Source organism: Mustela nivalis, assembly GCF_964662115.1.
Source record: "Mustela nivalis genome assembly, chromosome: 1".
Classification (NCBI taxonomy): domain Eukaryota; kingdom Metazoa; phylum Chordata; class Mammalia; order Carnivora; family Mustelidae; genus Mustela; species Mustela nivalis.
The window spans coordinates 64,317,172-64,335,300 of NC_139020.1; the positions used below are offsets into that span (position 1 = coordinate 64,317,172).

General features: G+C 38.2%; 1 protein-coding gene across 4 annotated transcripts in view; it reads right to left on the minus strand.

Moving 5' to 3' along the window:
• Positions 1-18,129, minus strand: part of IGSF11 (immunoglobulin superfamily member 11) — a 136,638-nt gene that overhangs the window by 50,972 nt on the left and 67,537 nt on the right. The window contains exon 1 of one of the 4 annotated variants that reach the window (XM_082685917.1): positions 17,098-17,170. The exons of the other annotated variants lie outside the window; for them this stretch is intronic. The gene's annotated coding sequence lies outside the window, so the exon portion shown is untranslated. Of the gene's footprint in view, positions 1-17,097; positions 17,171-18,129 lie in introns of those variants that run through there. 4 annotated transcript variants of the gene reach the window in all.

Genomic DNA, 18,129 nt, shown 5'->3' on the forward strand with positions numbered 1-18,129 from the left:
GGGTGTTATACGTAAATAAAGAACCCCAGAACGCTACATCAAAAACTAATGGTGTACTGTATGGTAACTAACATAACATAATAAAAATAATAATAGAAAAATTTTTACTGAATGAAAGCAAAAAAAGAACTATACATGAATACATTCAATTCCTGGCAAAAAGGAAGTTTTTAAAGAAGAGTAATTAAATCTGATCTCAGGAAAATAACCCAAAACAGTACTAAATAAGAAACAGAGAAGAGAAGAAAGCAATTAGTATGTATTCACCTACATTCCTATAATTGTGCCAGTGGCAGGAAACTTCTCAGGAAAATAATGGTCATACACTTATTTTGATGCATACCCACAGCTCTGAGTTTTTAAAAAATTATTGAGACCTCTATGGAGTTCAGCATATGTTTAAGTTAAGAGAAAACTTTAGGTATGTGGGTGAGTACATGTCTATACTCTCCACGCCCCCACCATGTAAAAGGCCAAAAGACTTTCCTACGACAAAGCAGAAGCAAAATTCAAAATGAAATGTGACAGAAAAATATAAAAGAAACATTAGAAAACAAATAACTGATAAGAAGTGAAAATATAAATCTAAATGACACCAAAGATAGTACAGGAAGAATAAGCAAGAGAAGAATGGGGACCATAATGGGGATAGAAGGCCCTGTATTGTTGACAGCATCTGATCCACCGATTAACGTTATCTCTAAGCAGATTAACCAAATCCCAACTGTTCTACAGCAGGTCCTTTCTCTAAGCTTTTCCTCCCTCCTAGCAGCAAATAAAGAAGACAAATTTTAAACACACAAAGAAAACAAAAGGAAAAAACCCACTCCCACAAACCAGAAATGTTCTGAGTTGACGATCACCTGAGTACGTCTACATCTTTCCTTCCGTTCTGTGCCCATACTAAGATGATAAAGTGACAAAGCTGAAAATCAAAAAAGGAGAATCAGCTCCTCCCGTATGTATTAAATAGCGCATCAAGCCGCCCTCCCTTCAGCGCGCCACTGCTGTAGGGAGACTGTCACATGAGGGGGGAGCGAGTAAAGAGATGCTGGTTGGGGCGGGGGGCGGGGGGGAGGACTGTTATTTCCATCCCAGACGCAGGATGACTTTTAACCTTCTGATGCTTGTCCCTACCATAACCTTCTCCATAGCAACCATCGAACTGCAGTGGCAAGAAACAGAAGGGAAGATTAAAAAAATATACATGTCATACATATACTCACTTAAATATAAATCCTGCAAAATTGAACTCAGTAATGTTTTTTTAATCACATATTCCTCTGAAATCTTATATTGCTGTTGAAGACTAACTCACTAAAAACCAGAATGAAACAAGCATAGTACACTTGTTATTTTTCTATAACACTAACATTTGTTAACAATTATATAGCACTTTACAATAGATTCAATGTACCTTTTGAAGCCTACCAGATTTCACAGTGTTTGCTGCAGAAGAACTCTTTACAATGGTAATGTTACAAGATTACAACCTTGTGCCCATTGTATGTTATACTTCTGGGGAAAAATTTAAAACTAGAAAGGGCCATTCCACACACAAGGAATCTTCTACCAGGTAAAAGCAGCAAGAAAGGACGACAGTCTCTTTTCAGATACTATTTACCCTAGTTTTTGGTCACTGTTCCCCTGTTTTTGCTTAACTTTGATGTGTAACTACAGGATCAACAAATATGCATAAAACGTACATTTCCAAATGAAGAGTTTCAGCAACCAGGCAGGCATGAGGGAGCACAGTTTCATGAGGAAAGCACAGTACCCCACAGCACTGCTTTACAGAAAGGAAAAGTGGCTCTTAGGTTTCAGATGGCCATGACATCAGATGAATGAGTATTCCCTGCCAAGACTCGCTCTTGTGAGGGAACAAGTATTACAGATACCACTGTTTCTGTTCCTAACATCTGGGTGCCTAGTCATTACCTCAGAAGGCGCTAAACACCTGTTGGAAGCTTACACCAGAAGTCAGAAGGCCTCCCCAGTGGGCAATTTTGCGATGTTCACTGCTGAATTATTTATTACATATTATGGTGGCCTCAGTTCTCTTATTAAATGGTGAAATGTGGGGCGCCTGGGTGGCTCAATGGGTTAAAGCCTCTGCCTTCGGCTCAGGTCATGATCCCAGGGTTCTGGGATCGAGCCCCGCATTGGGCTCTCTGCTCAGCGGGGAGCCTGCTTCCTCCTCTCTCTGCCTGCCTCTCTGTCTCTGCCTGTCAAATAAATAAATAAAATCTTTTAATAAATAAATAAATAAATAAATGGTGAAATGTTGTTATGGCCTGAATTTGTTTATTTACATCTAGTAATTTGAAGTCACATGAAGATACGTTTTTATGGCTCCCTTCATGAAAACACGGAAACAACAGGCAATAAGGAATATGGATACAGTGGGTTTTTAAGTGGAGGAGAAATGGGGAAAAACATTTTGATAACAAGTATATTGTTAATAACTTAATGAAAAAGACTATACTTCTTTTCAGAAATGGGAAGGGAAGTGAGGCCAGAGTACTGGTGTGTGTGTGTGTAGTGGGCAGTGGAGGACAGGTGGGAAGACAGAAGGAAGAGGCAATGGCTGGGGGCGGGGGCTGGGGAGCACTGAGACTCTCACTGTTTGCTTCTGCCTCAGTCCACAGGCTTATATGTGCTCAGGTCTACTGGATTTTACATTCTTTAATCCAGGCAGCTTAACAAAGGCCAGGCCAGGGTAAGAGGGACAAACATAAGTGACATAGTTTCTACCCTCACGAAACCAATAATCTAATGGAAATAGAGCTTTTAATCAATTAAACACAATGGTGATAAATGTTATGCAAGAGATACCCACTTCTACTTCTCTCAGGGTGAAGTCTAGACTGTGAAGTTTGTCTTTAATTTGAGAGGTTTTCTCTAATACATTTGGTTACTTCTGATACCGCTGACCTGTCAACAGACAGGTGAGTCTTCCTCAAGTCTCAGGGAAAATAACATGGAGTTCAGGCTAGCTAGCAGTCTGTGACTGAGCGACTGGGCTCAGGGGGCGAATGGACGAGGCAAGTCTGATCTAGAGCCCCAGGGCTCTGTTATCTGAAGGGGTGGAGGGTTTGTTTCTCCCATTTGCCTAAGAGTTTTTCCAAAATGGTCTCAGGTTCAGAGAGTATATCAGTTGAATTTTGATCAAACTGATGTTCAGAAGAAGCCCAGACGACTGGTAGAGGGATGTTTTCTTTGCCACAAGAAAAAATGGTAATGAACTGGAGACAACAGGCAGGACAGATAGAACTTTCCACATAGCAGCAACTTTTGTGCAAAATATTAGCAGCTTCCCACAAGAGTCTAACTGATGGTCCCAAAATGAAACTTACCCAGCCCCACTCTAGCCACAATGAAAACAAAAGCTGTGAATGATAAAATATGTTTCCAGTAATTTCTGAGTTAAAGGGCTTTGAAAAGTGTAAAGCACTATCAGATTTAAGGTATAACAACTTGTACAGTATCAATAATGTGTTCCTTCCAAATGACTTTTAAAGTTCAATCCTTTTCTCCTCTCCCCAAATATCTTCCAACTGGAGACCAGAAGCAGCAGGAACCATAGACTCTGACTGCTGTTCTTTGTACAATGCAGGCCATCCCATGTCCTGATCCCCAGAAGGCCACTCTCTCAGCACCCTGTGGACTAGAGAGAGAAAATCTCATAACATTCTGATTTATTCTCTTCAGACAATTAATTCCATGGCTCTTCAAAGCTGTCTGTAGTTTTCAGACTCAGCCACATGAAAAGAGACTACTAGGTGCAAAATGGCTTCCAAAGAATAAACTACCAACTTCAGAGGCATCCAACAAATATTATCTATATCTATATCTACATACAATCTGAGACTTTGGCAACAAAATCAGCTACCCACACTGGACATCAATGAGAAAACAGCATTAATAAAGTCTTAATGAAGAAAGCAGCTGTTGAGCTGAGGACTATGAGAACAGTAAGATAACCATATTACCCATGATTTTCAAAGGGTTAAGTTTTTTTTTTATATATTTCCATTTTTTCCCCCAAAAGAAGAAGTGAGAGGTCACAGGTCTGTTCTCTTTATCCCAGTTTCCTAATGAAAATATCCTCAAAGTAACAATCTGCTTCCCTCACCTCCCCTTCTCTGTTAAGGCCAGATTCCAGTGGGGACCACCACCTCATCTTCTACAGAAGTGATCAATAAAGAGAAAGATGACATTGAAGACAGAGGTTTAAACTATCCAGAAATGGGAGTAATGCACTCCTCAGTTACGAGGACTCTCCCACACTATTAATGACCATTCTAACACTACATCTCAAGGTATATGTATATGCATGTAAAACACACAGAAATGATTGAAGATGAGATTGAATCAGATAAGCAGCTCAATTTAAAATTCACTAGTTGTTCTACTTAAAATAAACATTTCCTACTTTTGATTAGGAGCTGGCAGGAATAGTCTCTCCAGATGCTCACATACCAGTATCTAATGGCAAACACTATTAGACAAAGCTCTATCTCTGCTGGCTCTGTAATGGAGATGCGACTATGGTCTGAAAATACATGCATGCGTGAGCACACACACACCCAATTCAGTAAATATCTATGAGTTTTGATAAAAAGTAAAGTGATACCCTCGATCCAATCCAGTAGTCAGGTGGTGCATTTAGTGACTTAGCTTCCAAATAAAATAGTGATCTACAACAAGTTTCTGTTTTATAAACCAAAGCTTTAGTGGGGGGGGAGGGGAGGCATTTAAACTGTATAGATCTTACCTTATTTACAAGCTTTCATTTACAAGTTGTATTTGGCTTAGGGTACCCTACAATCAGTATTTCTACCTATAGTAAGCTTTCTATTCCTAAGTGTATCCATTACCTAAACTTCATTCAGAAATAAAGTCAGTGACCAGATGGCTTTTGCCACTATTTCTCTTATTCTGCTTTCATTAAACATCTCTTTAAAAGTATTTACTTTGGATGGTTTTATGTGCTGCTCTGAAGATTCTCATAATAGCCAGGTAAAAAAATAGGTTATAGTCCCATAACCACAAAAAGGTGAAGATTTTGAAGAAAAACTTATAAAACCAATCACAAAAAAGAAAGAAAGAAAGAAGAAAAGAAAACAGTACTTAACAGAGCTTAGGGAACCTTTCACTTCCCTATAAAAATAAAGGTTTAAGGTAAATCCTAGATACGAGAGATCATTTTGTTTTATTTTTATTTTTAAATTTATTTTAGTTTATTTTTTAAGGAAGAAAGAGCATACGAGAGAACGGGGCGGGGGGGGGGGGCGCACGAGGGGGCAGGCAGAGAGAGAGAGAGGGAGGGAATCTTAAGCAGGCTCCAGGCTCAGCATGGGGCTTGAGACAGGGCTCAATCTCCAGACCCCGAGATCATGACCTGAGCCACAATCAAGAATCAGAGGCTGAATCGACTGAGCCACCCAGGCACCCCGAGATATCATTTTAAAGTTTGCTTGCTTTTTTATTTGGAGCTTTTCAGAATGTTGAAAGAGTGTGAAGTGACCTTAAATATCATCTAATCCAATACCTTTATTTCATAAATGAAAAAACTTTCCCCCACAACAGGGAAATCATTGGTCTGAAAACACTGTCAGTCCTTAATTCCCAGCTGAGTGTTATTTTCACCATATCAGATCTGTTGTACAAAGCATAGAAACTCAAACACCCAGGAATAAACCTCAAATATTTATGAATAGGAAGCCTGAAATATCTGCTTATCTTTTCCATTGTTATTCATTCTTCTACTCATTTAAACACTTACCAAATGGTGGAGGATGGAGAAAAAGAAAATGACTGTGAAATCAATTCATTCTAATAATTTCTAGAAGACTTGGCTACTTTAAATTTTCTGGATGAAAAGAAGTTGAAATCATATAAGTGAAATTGCAACTGGTGATTTAAATAATTTCAATTATCTATGTTTTTTATCCCTACCTTCTAATACTTTATGTCACGATCCAAATGAAAATTCAATTAATATTTTCTATATTAGAAAATCAAACATTGGTGGTAATGTTTCTGCATGAGCTTTAAAAAATTTAATAAATTCGGGACGCCTGGGTGGCTCAGTTGGTTAAGCAGCTGCCTTCAGCTCAGGTCATGATCCCAGCGTCCTGGGATCGAGTCCCACATCTGGCTCCTTGCTCCGCGGGGAGCCTGCTTCTCCCTCTGACTCTGCCTTCCACTCTGTCTGCCTGTGCTCGCTCTCTCTCTGACAAATAAATAAATAAAATCTTTAAAAAAAAAAAAATTTAATAAATTCAAGAGCTTTAAAAATTTACTCTGCCATAGGAAAAATACCTAAAAGATACTTGGTTACAATTATTGCCAGGATATCCTATTTGTGATAAATTTGACCCACTGTATAAAAAAAAGCAAATATATTTTTAAGCCAGTGAAATATTGTGATTTGAATTAGATAAAAATATGTAAAGCATAAAATATCCAAATTATGTACAATAGCTTATACAACTGAAGGTGGTAATCTGAAGTATAAGTTCTGTAGAAAACCTACAAGTAATTTATAAGCTGTTTAAGAATTAGAAGTAAAAGTATGATTGTAGTGAAAACATCATCTGATAATTATATAAATGAAGCATAACACACTGTTAAAACATATACTACTGAATGAGTTTGATGGCATTACTGAAATAGGATAAGAAAGTTGCCCAATGTTCCCAAACCAATCAACGTAATACATCACATTAATAAAAGAAAGATGAATAACTATATGGTCCTTTACATAGATGCAGAAAAACCATTTGACAAGGTACATCCATTCAAGACAAAAATCCTGAACACAGGGGCGCCTGGGTGGCTCAGTAGGTTAAAGCCTCTGTCTTTGGCTCAGGTTATGATCCCAGGGTCCAGGGATCAAACCCCACATCGGGCTCTCTGCTCAGCAGGGAGCCTGTTTCCCCCACCCCCCTGCCTATCTCTCTGCCTACTTGTGATCTCTGTCAAATAAATAAATAAAAATCTTTAAAAAAAAAAATCCTGAACACAGCAGGATTAGAGGGACCATATCTCAACATTATAATGGCCACATATAAAAAACCCACAACTAACATCACACTCAATGGGGGAAAACTGAGAACTTTTCCCCTATGGTCAGGAACAAAACAGACATGTCCTCTCTCCCCCCTGTTATTTAGCACAGTTCTGGAAGTCCTAGCCTCAGCAATCAGGAAACAAAAAGAAATAAAAGTCATCCAAACCAGCAAGGCAGAAGTCAAACTATTTGCAGTTGACATGATACTCTATATAGAAACATCCCCCCCCAAAATTGCTAGAAGTGATACATGACTTCAGTAAAGTCACAGGATACAAAATCAATATACAGAAATCTGTTGCATTTCCAGGGATGCCCGGATGGCTTAGTCAGTGGAGCATGGGACTCTTGATCCTGGTGTGAGTTTGAGCTACACACTGGGTGTAGAGATTAATTTAAAAATATATAATCCTCAGAAAAAAGAAATCTGCTCTATTTCCATATACTAGTAATGAAGCAGCAGAAAGAAAAATCAAGGACTCAATCCTTCTTACAACTGCACCAAAAACCCTAAGATACCTAGGAATAAACCTAACCAAAGAGGTTAGGAGTTCCCTCAACTCTTTAGCAGAAGACTTGGTGGCATACAAAGGGCACAGTTCTATTCAGCTCAGGAGAGCAGAGCTGTTGAGGTGCTGGAGACACTACAGGCTGAGATACAGCACAGGACCATAGGCTTGGGGCCCATGAGAGTCTCTATGTCCAGGAGATCTCAGTGTCTAATGGCAAACAGAGTGGTGCCCACAAAGGCAGATTACATCAAAGGTCTACAACAAACTGTGGTCATTATGGGTGATCCAAAGATGATAGGAGGCATGAGAGGAAGTTGCTAAAGCCTTAGTTAAAAAAAAAAAAAAAGAATCTTAGGGAGGGAAGAGGGACACCCATGGAAGTGCTACTGTATTACAATTTGGATAGATGTTAGAGCCTTGTGTTGTACAGAGTCCCATTAGAGAGAGGCTGGTTTGCAAGTCATAGCATAAACCAGGGTAAGTAAAATTCATCAACGTAAAATATGCTGTCTCTCAAAGCTAAAAAGACCTGAAAGACTGAGCCCATTTTAACATCTGTGGGTGCTAAAAGGGTCATCAGCTGTTTCTCGACATTGTTAGGGACAGAGTGGCTCCCAGCTTGTCAAACAATTCTCAGTAATTTAACAAAGGTAGCAAGGCCCTCCTCTGTGTGGGGGGCACTGGTGCATGTCCTTTGTGAACATTATTAGTATGTCCTGAGTGAGTCTGTTATGGGAGTCTCCCTGGAGAAGAGTGTCACCAGTATGATGTCACTCTTGTGCTTCTGGAGAAAGCTGGATCTGATTAAGATCTTGCCTAGAAAGACTGGATGCAATAGTAGGACTATTGAGGTACTCCATGAATAGCTGTGTAGAGGCATACCATTTCCCTTCAAAGATATAGGCAAACTGCACCCAAAAGGCTGTTGAAATAGGCTTTGAACAGAACATCTCAGCAAAATCTGTGACTTAAGTACTACCAGTTGCTGATTAGATGGTGTCAGCAATTTCAATAATATTGGGAAGTGCCCTTAATGGGTAAGATTATTGCATGAAATTTATGGTAATCCACTCCTTGGCACTATTCTTTCTTTCCAAGTTTAAGAACAGGTCAAATTGTCCTGTTAAATGCAGAAGGAGTAGAAATAATTACCCCTTTTCTATAAAAGTCTTATATATGGGTTTTAATTCTTAAAGGCTCTATTTCAATTTACATTGTGCAATATTAACTCTTTTAATCATGGGGTAGGGAGGCGGTCAAGGGAGTCCTATTTTTCCAAGCCTATTGTAAGTGCCAAAGATGTAGTTTAATTTATTACCCACTGGGACAGAACACCTATGCCGATTATGGGGTATTTTAGGGCAATAAATGCTATGAACATAGGAAATTTTATCAGACAATAGTTTAAATGGTTAAAATACGGCATTCCTATTCTCTGTTTTATATTTGATACTTACTTTGTTGAGTGTAGGGCTAACTTATTAAAATGTAGTAGGATCCTTCTGTACAGGATAACCTTGTTTAAATTTATTCGGATACTCAGGTATAACTATAATCTGAGCCCTAGTGTCAATTAAGAAAGGCCACAGAGATACAGTTCAGCTGATGTTAAAGTCAGAACCCATGTAGTAGAAGTGCAAAAGTCAGTAAGTGCCTTTTTATCTTTTTGTTACATCAATTCTTCTAGGACACTTTGGCTTTCCAATTGAGTCAAACTGTAGACCTCTAATTCAGTACTTTGTTACCTCTCCCTATGGACATATCAAAGCATTTGTTTGTTGGGGAGTTTTTTGGAGGTTACTACCTATACTTCAGGGAGAAGTATATCTCTCTATCCTGCTTATATTTATAAATTTCTTTCTCCAGCGGGCCTCAAATAAGTATCATTAGAGCTAGGGGCCTCCCCCATGGCAATGATGGCTTAACTGGGTCAGCTCTGAATGAACCCCTGGCTTTGCCACAAAGTGCCATTGGTGTTTTTCTCTATAATCTTGAAATATTTGGGATGCAGTTGAACTAGTACTTAAAGGGACATTTATAGCTCTAACTGCTTATATGAGGAACTTATGTAATAAAGCAAATAAAATTTATAAGTTATTACTGCTATACTCAGAGACAAAATTAAAGAACAATAAATGTTCTTTAAATTGATGCGTGAGCAAGAAAGACTATGTGCCAGAAGTAAATACACCTACCTCTTATAAATGAGAAAAAATTAGCTATAACTTCATGTTTTAACATGAAATTTTTGAAATATAACACACATATAGAAAAGTTCACATCTCAAGTACACACCTTTTCGTACTTCACCTCTGGGAGAAGGAATGCATTCATTTTTTTATTTCACTAAGTAATCTGAAATTAATTTACCACTAAAAGTTGATCAGAGTCCTCAAACTCAAGACTTGGAATAAATTACATTCATTAGGTTAGGGAGGTGAGGAGAACAGTTACCAATGCAAAAGCTTAAGAAAGAGAGAAAATATAAAGAATTCGCCCTACATTTATTAAGTCAGAAATGGAAATACAGATTTGTTCAGAGAAAATGGGTTAATTCCCCATGACGCATATAATATCTGATGTCACCAGCACATACACACACTCCCACTACGCTCTATTCTTTCTCTGTTTAAGGAGAAACACATGGGCTCTTCCATGAATGGAAAGAGAGATACAATGCCATCCACTAACATAAACAGTGCTAAGGGATTTGATCTGTTACATCATCCCATCACCATCCTAAGCTTCCTCCAGTTAAGTCATAACAGTGAAAAGTCTTCAAATCACCATTCTATGATCAAAAATATGCTATTTCCCATTATACATGATAAAGCATTATTCTAGCAATAGAAGATATTGACTGCCACCATGAGATACAGCATTATCATAAAAAAATTTTCAACGCAATACACAGTTTATATATTCAGTAAAGAATATGTAAAGTTCAAGTTTCACATTGATATATTTTTTTAGTGGGGAAAATACACACATGCAAACACATATACACTCCAAGTCAATTTTCTCCATCATCCCTAGAAAGGCACTAATAACATAGCCTTTAAAGCTTAGTGGGGGAAACCATCCTTATTATTCCCTTCTGGAATTTTCCCCTCAAACTGCAGATTCACCTAGTACCAGGACCCTAGAGTCACCAAAGAGTTTCTTTTCTTTTCTTTATCTTTTTTAAAGACAAAAAACAACTGTGTAAGCTGCTGCTAGAGAGTAGATTAATAGCTGTAGGTCAAGTAGGGAAATAGCTCTGCCCAATCCCACACCAAGATATACATAAGTTGGTAGACAGCTATGAGTGAGTATTTTTATAAACCACTAGATCAGCTCTGTATGATGTAGCTTTCTGTAATGATGGAAATGTTCCATATTTGCACTATCCATTATGGTAGCCACTAGCCACATGTGACTATTAAGAAGCAGCTGACCTGTAGTTTGTGTAACCAAGGAACAGGACCTTAATCTTAATTAACAAATTTAAATATCCACATAAGGCTAATGGCCAACATACGGGGTAGCACAGTTTTAGATTCTTAGTCTTTTCATAGAGCTAAACTACTTCTCATGTATGGATTCCTCACACCAGGGGCTGCAAACTGGTGATGCATGGACCAAACCTGGCTGACAAATATGTTGAGTTTGGTGATCACAGCATTTTTACTTTTAATGTAAATTAAATGCTTCTAGACAGGGTATTCACCAGTTGACCATCACATCTAACATTTCTTGTTCTAAATTCTTCATATGTATCAGCTCATTCTTTACGACCTTTATATAAGTTCTATGATTACACACTATTTTCTCTAACAACTAAGGAAAGTGAGACACAGAGGATGAAATAATTTGCCGACTTACTGCTAATAAATGCTGGAGCCAAATTTTGAATACAAAAAGCCTGGTTCCAGAACCCACGTATGTACTTCATCACCAGGATCTCCACTGCTTGCAGGCTAACTTTCATCTTCCAATCATCACTACCCTCACAAGCAACATATTTCAAACATAAGTTCTTCAAAGTAATTACTAGTCTCCTGCTCACCCTTGTTTTAAGGGGTGAAATGAGCAACTACTTCTAAACAACAGCCAATTACTAGCAAAGGTTACAGGCTAAAATAAAGAGACAGCTTTTTTTTTTTTTTACTGTTGTGAGCAAGGGTCAAAGAACCAGCATTCCTCTCTTTATCTCCAAGAAAAGACATCAATCTCTAAATTTTCTTATCTTTCCTATTCCCTTGGAGCTACTGAGCCTGTTACATATTTCCACTTTGACTAGGAAGACATTAACAGAACAAGCTGCACACCCCCTCCTCCAAATTCAAAGGTGCTGAAATCCAAAACGAGAAATTCAGAAGAAAAAGGAAAACCTAAACTTAACACTACTTATTCTTTAAATCATATATTTTCTTGTATTTCTTAGAATCACAGACATTGCTGCCACAGTCTTTATAATAATTCACAGAAGACCTTTAAAAAACTCAAAGTCACACTCAAGGAAGGGTTAAAGTTCACAGTTAACATTGCCAATAATGAATGCCACTGTTGTTCCTTTATAAAGGAGAAAAAGAAATAAATCAAAGTTGGCAAATGTGGCAGGGAACCAGAACCCAGAAACCATCATAATTACCATGACTGTGGCCACCATTCATGCTTTAGAGGGAGACACAAGGCAGAATGTGGGCCTGTTTCGTGAATAAATTTAGTAGTTTCAGCTCTCCCTTTCCCTTCTTTATCATGATGTACTCAGAGATGACTTATATGAGTACTGTGGCCAGGAATCTTCTGGTCATGCATTTCATTTCTCTCCAACTTTCCTTAGTCATTGGGAAAAAACAAAGATGAATTTAGAAGCAGCAAGATAAAGAAAACCATTACAAGGGGATACATGCAAATTCACTACAGTAACATCAAGAAATACAAACATCTGGTCATTATGACTACTTCTGCCACTGGAATGAATTAAAAATGAAGAACACTATATTTAATTGCAGGGAGTAAAAAGCTCAGATAATGACAAGTTCAGCCAGTGACCTGAAGGATTAATGAGTATATTTTATAATAGATGTTCTTCAACACATAATTATCATGAAAGGCATTATTATTATAATAAAATAAAATAGAAATGTAGATGAACGAGGAAGAGAGATATTTTATTAAGGGCAAATTTTGTCCTTAGCATTGAGTTAAGTGTTACGAGGAACACAAAAAAAGCAAATGAGACTGCATTAACAGAAGTTGTCATCCTATTTCATACATTCTGAAAGCTAATGCCCTCTTGGCTCCCAGCAATTTTACTTCTGCTGGATGCTATGGACTACAGAGGCACCTGCAGATTATGTGTGCAGGAGACAAATTGTTTTACCAATAAATAAAGTTGGACACACCAAATTTCACCAGATGTTAAAGAATGCACTCTGGAGGAGCTGCCTGGATCAGGCCTGAAGTACAGACAGCCTCCCAGACCTTCAGCATACATAGATTGTTCTCTAAACAGGGATCCACTTTTGATGTTCTCTGCCAAGAACCGCAGGCCACAGGTCTTTGCTTATAGAAGACCTAAGCCAACAAGAAAGATTCCTGATTTAGATTACATTAGATTATTGGATGTGAGAGAAGGATGAACCTGATATGGCTTAACTCAAAGGGAAAGACTATGTATGACTAGTCTGAATCCTGAGTGAGACCTGGACAGGAAGGAGGATAATCAAACAGCAAGGAGGCAGGACCATACTCCAGATAGAGGAAAGAGCACTAATTCCCTCTGAGAAACATGTCAAGAATTAATCCTGATGGAACAATAGGTAAGAAGTAACATCCTGGGATAACATGGCCATGCAAAGTTACTAGCACCGTCATTCCTAGATGGTTGTCTTTGTTGAATTCACAGGAAAGCAAGTCCCATGAAGAGTGAAAAGTGTCTCCTCAAAGAGAACAGAGAATAGGTGTCCTAAATTTTTAGGAGAGTAAGGTTGAGGAAGCCCTGATGGGTAGATAAAATAGCTGGGGGGTGAGGAGGTATGCGTGTGTGTGTTTTAATTGTTGCTGCTGTTATTAATAACAAATGTGTGAAATGAAAATGTGATATTCAGGTAATGTAGCCCAATCCTTTGTCAAGTCTCCCAAAGGATCACTGAAATTAAAACTGTCTGCTATCTAGTACTTTGAAAATGTACTAGAAAGGTATGGCCTAGTCATACCATTTCAAGGAATCTACCTATTCCAAGGAAACAAACAAGGAAGCAAAGGTTTATAGGAGACAGTCTCGGAGGTACTAGTCCACTGTCTTCCCAGGGCTGGCCTCACTGAAATAAACCCATTTCTTGTTTCACTACCACTCCTCTCTCTGCCTTTGGATCTTGCCAACAGCAAGTAGCGGAACCTGATCTGTGTGGGACCCTGAGAGCGGGTGTTCTTAGCAGCCCAGTGCATGAGCTACACCAGGATTCAAACTCGGGGAACGGCCTGCTACTGAGTCACAAGTGCTGCATGTAAGTCCTGGAAGCTGTGTACAAGTTCTCGAACCTCCACAAACCACATTTTCTTACCTACAAAATGTGGAAGATAGGACCTGCCTCTACACTTGGAGATTCCTTTCTAAGAAACTCAACTTTGCAGTGATTTAGGCCTTCTTCTGAAGAGAGGAGCCTCTTAATGAGTGACGAAGAACCACCAGACACTTATTTGGAGGATGAGACCCATGTTGATCCAAAGACATTTAATCTGAATTTCATGGGGCCTGTTCCCAAAAGAAGTCATACAGATGTTCTGTGCTGCATAATCTCCATACCGTTCATTACTGGCTATAGTCTTTTAGGACTTGTTGCCTGGATACATGGCAATCCAGGAGAATGGCCTAGCCTACAGATAGCAAAGACCACTTTTATGGCCAAAAGTTCTCACCAAATGAAAACAAAGCCATTTTGTTTCACTTTAACTTATCCAACTGCACCAGTCCCTCTGCGGTGGCAGAACTATGGTGCCCTACCACACAGATCTGTGTCTCCAAGTGCCCAGAAAAAATTTAACATACGTGGAAACACAATTTACATATAGTTACATATAGAACAAACAAGAACTACTGGATATACCACAGCAAGTTCCGCAGGTCTACTTTTGTTAAGCCTGCAAAGACTCTCACACAAGTTTTTACTGAATGATGATTGTCCAACTGTGATTTTTCCAAGCAAACCATTTCTCCGAAGATGTCTCCCTGACTTCTTTAATAAAAATGGCATTTTGACAGTAGGAAATAAGACACTTGAAGATGGAAGTGGAAGGACGAGAAATGCTGTAGAACTCAGGGCAGTGACAAATCGTATTGATAAAATCCTAGATGCAAAAGCAATTGGAATGAAAATAAATGAAGATGAAGCAACAAGTTGGTATTGGATTCTCATTGGCCTAACTATCACCATACTCTTTAGCTGGTTGTTGGTGATACTCCTAAGATTCATAGCTGGATTCCTCTTCTGGCTTTTCAAGGTGGGTGTTATTGGTATTTTAAGGTACAGGATATGGCACTGTTACAAGGAATACAGCAATCTTCAGGGATGGCCAAATTCTTACTTAACCACGTATGACATCTCCCGACTGATTTAAACTGATTTAAACATGTACTTTCAAATGCAACAATCATGGTTGGCATTTAGTGAGTGGATTTTAAAAACCATTTTTGTTAAAGTTATAATAATGGAAGATAATCGTTTTTGTTTAAAGGAAATCTTGGGTGCATGTTATGTTTCAACTACAAGAAAAAATAAAATCAATCTAGTTTCTTACTTGAATTGAAAAAAAATAAAGGAAACCTTGGACTATTGTAAACTGTTAAATATACTCATCACTAATGTCATTAAAGTAAATGTATCTATGATCTTACTAGTTACAGTAAATGGAAAAGTCGCTGGGGGAATTTAAGAAAATATTACTTGAGGGGCGCCTGGGTGGCTCAGTGGTTGAGCCGCTGCCTTCCGCTCTAGTCATGATCCCAGGGTCCTGGGATCGAGCCCCACATCGGCAGGGAGCCTGCTTCTTCCTCTCTCTCTGCCTGCCTCTCTGCCTACTTATGATCTCTGTCTGTCAAATAAATAAATAAAATCTTTAAAAAAAAAAAAAGAAAAAGAAAAAGAAAATATTACTTGACAGTGATCTCCTGCTGTTTGCCTTCAACTTAAAATACTTTGTATATGAATGTTTATAGCTATTAACTTCATATCCAAGAAAGGTGCTTTAAAAGGAAAAAAAGTTTAATTTTTCATGCCCATTTTGAAAACACACCAAAAAAGATACCAGTGTGGCTCAGTCAGTTATGCATCGGACTCTTGGTTTCAGCTCAGGTCATGATCTCAAGGTTGTGAGATAGAGCCCCATGTAGGGCTCCATGCTTAGTGGGGAGTCTGCTTGAGAATAGAAGGAGAGATAAAGAGCTTCCAGGACAAACAGAGACTAAAAGAATTTATGATAACAAAACCAGCCCTGCTAGAAATATTAAAGGGCTAATAATAAATGAAGAGAGAATCCAAAAGTAATACAGACCAGAAAGGAATAGAGACAATACACAGAAACAGTGATTTTAGAGGTACTACAATGGCACTAAATTCTTAACTTTCAATAGTTACCCTGATTGTAAATAGGCTAAATGCCCCCAGTCAAAAGATACCATGTATCAGATTGGATTAAAAGGCAAGACCCATCCATATGCCATCTATAAGAGACTCATTTGAGACCTGAAGATACCTCCAGCTTGAAAGTGAGGATGTGGGGAACAATTTATCATGTTAATGGGCATCAGAAGAAAGCTGGGGTAGCAATCCTCACATCAGACAAATTAGATTCTAAAGCAAAGACTGCAGTAAGAGATAAAGAGGGACACTGTAACATACTTAAAGGGCCCATCCAGCAAGAATATCTAACAATTATAAATATTTATACTCCTAATTTAGGAGCACTCAATTATGTAAATGAATTAATAACCAAATTAAAGAAATACACTGATAATACTACAAATACATTGGTAATAGTAGGGGACTTCAACAGCCCACTCACAGCAATGGACAGATCATATAAGCCAAAGATCAACAAGGAAACAAAGGCTTTGAATGACATATAGGATCAGATGGACATCACAGATATATAGAGAGCATTCCATCCTAAAGCAATAAAATACACATTTTTCTCGAGTGCACATTGAACATTCTCCAGAAGAGATCACATACTGGGTCATAAATCAGGTCTACCTAGGTACCAAAAGATTGGGATTATTCCCTGCCTATTTTCAGACCACAATGCTTTGAAACTTGAACTCAATCACAAGAGGAAAATTTGGAAGGAACTTAAACATTTGTAGGTCAAAGAACATCCTACTAAAGAATGAATGGGTCAACCAGGAAATTAAAGAATTAAAATGCAAACTGGTATAGCCACTCTGGAAAACAGTATGAAATTTCCTCAAATTAAAAGTAGAGATACCCTTACAACCCAGAAATTACACTACTAGATATTTACCACAAAGATTTAGTGATCTGAAGGGACACCTGCATCCCAAAGTTCATAGGAACAATATCCACAATAGCCACACTGTGTAAAGAGCACAGATGTCCATCAACAGATGAATGGATAAAGAAGATGTGGTATATATATACAACGGAATATTACTCAGCCATCAGAAAGGATGAATACTTACCATTTATATTGATATGGATGGAACTGGAGGGTAGTATGTTGAGTGAATAAATCAGTCAGAGAAAGACTATTAACACATGGTTTCGCTCATAATGTGGAATATAAGGAACAGTGCAGAGAACCATAGGGGGATGTAGGGAAAACTGAATAGCAAGTCATCAAAGAGGGAGAAAAACCAGGAGAGACTCTTAACTATAGGAAATAAACAAGGGTTGCTGGAGGGGTGGTGGGTGGCAGGATAGGGTAATTGGGTGATGGGCATCAAGGAAGGCATGCAATGTGATGAGCACTGGGTGTTATACACAACTGATGAATTATTAAACACTACATCTGAAACTAATGATGTACTAAATGTTGGTTAACGGAGTTTAAATAAAAATAAATTTTAAAAACCTTAAAAAAAAAAACCACACACACATACAAAAACCCACAATTTTTCATGGTAAGACTTTAAACTGTTAACAGGAATTGGAATAAAAGTCACAAAATAAATTTACATTTTTGAAAAAACGTGCAAAGATTTACAAAGAATTATGTATATTACAGGATTACTTAAAATGGTGATTTTTTAAAAATTTATTTGACAGAGAGAGGCACAGTGAGAGAGAGAACACAAGCAGGGCGAGTAGGAGTGGGAGAGGGAGAAGCAGGCCCCCTGTTGAGCAGGGATCCAGATGTGGCACTCGATCCCAGAACCCTGGGATCATAACCTGAGCTGAAGGCAGATGCTTAACAACTGAGCCACCCAGGAGTCCCTAAAATGGTGATATTTTTAAAACAACCTAGATGTCCAACAACAGAGAAATGATTCATCAACAAACTCTTCACAGCTTTTTTTTTTTTTTTTTTAATTAC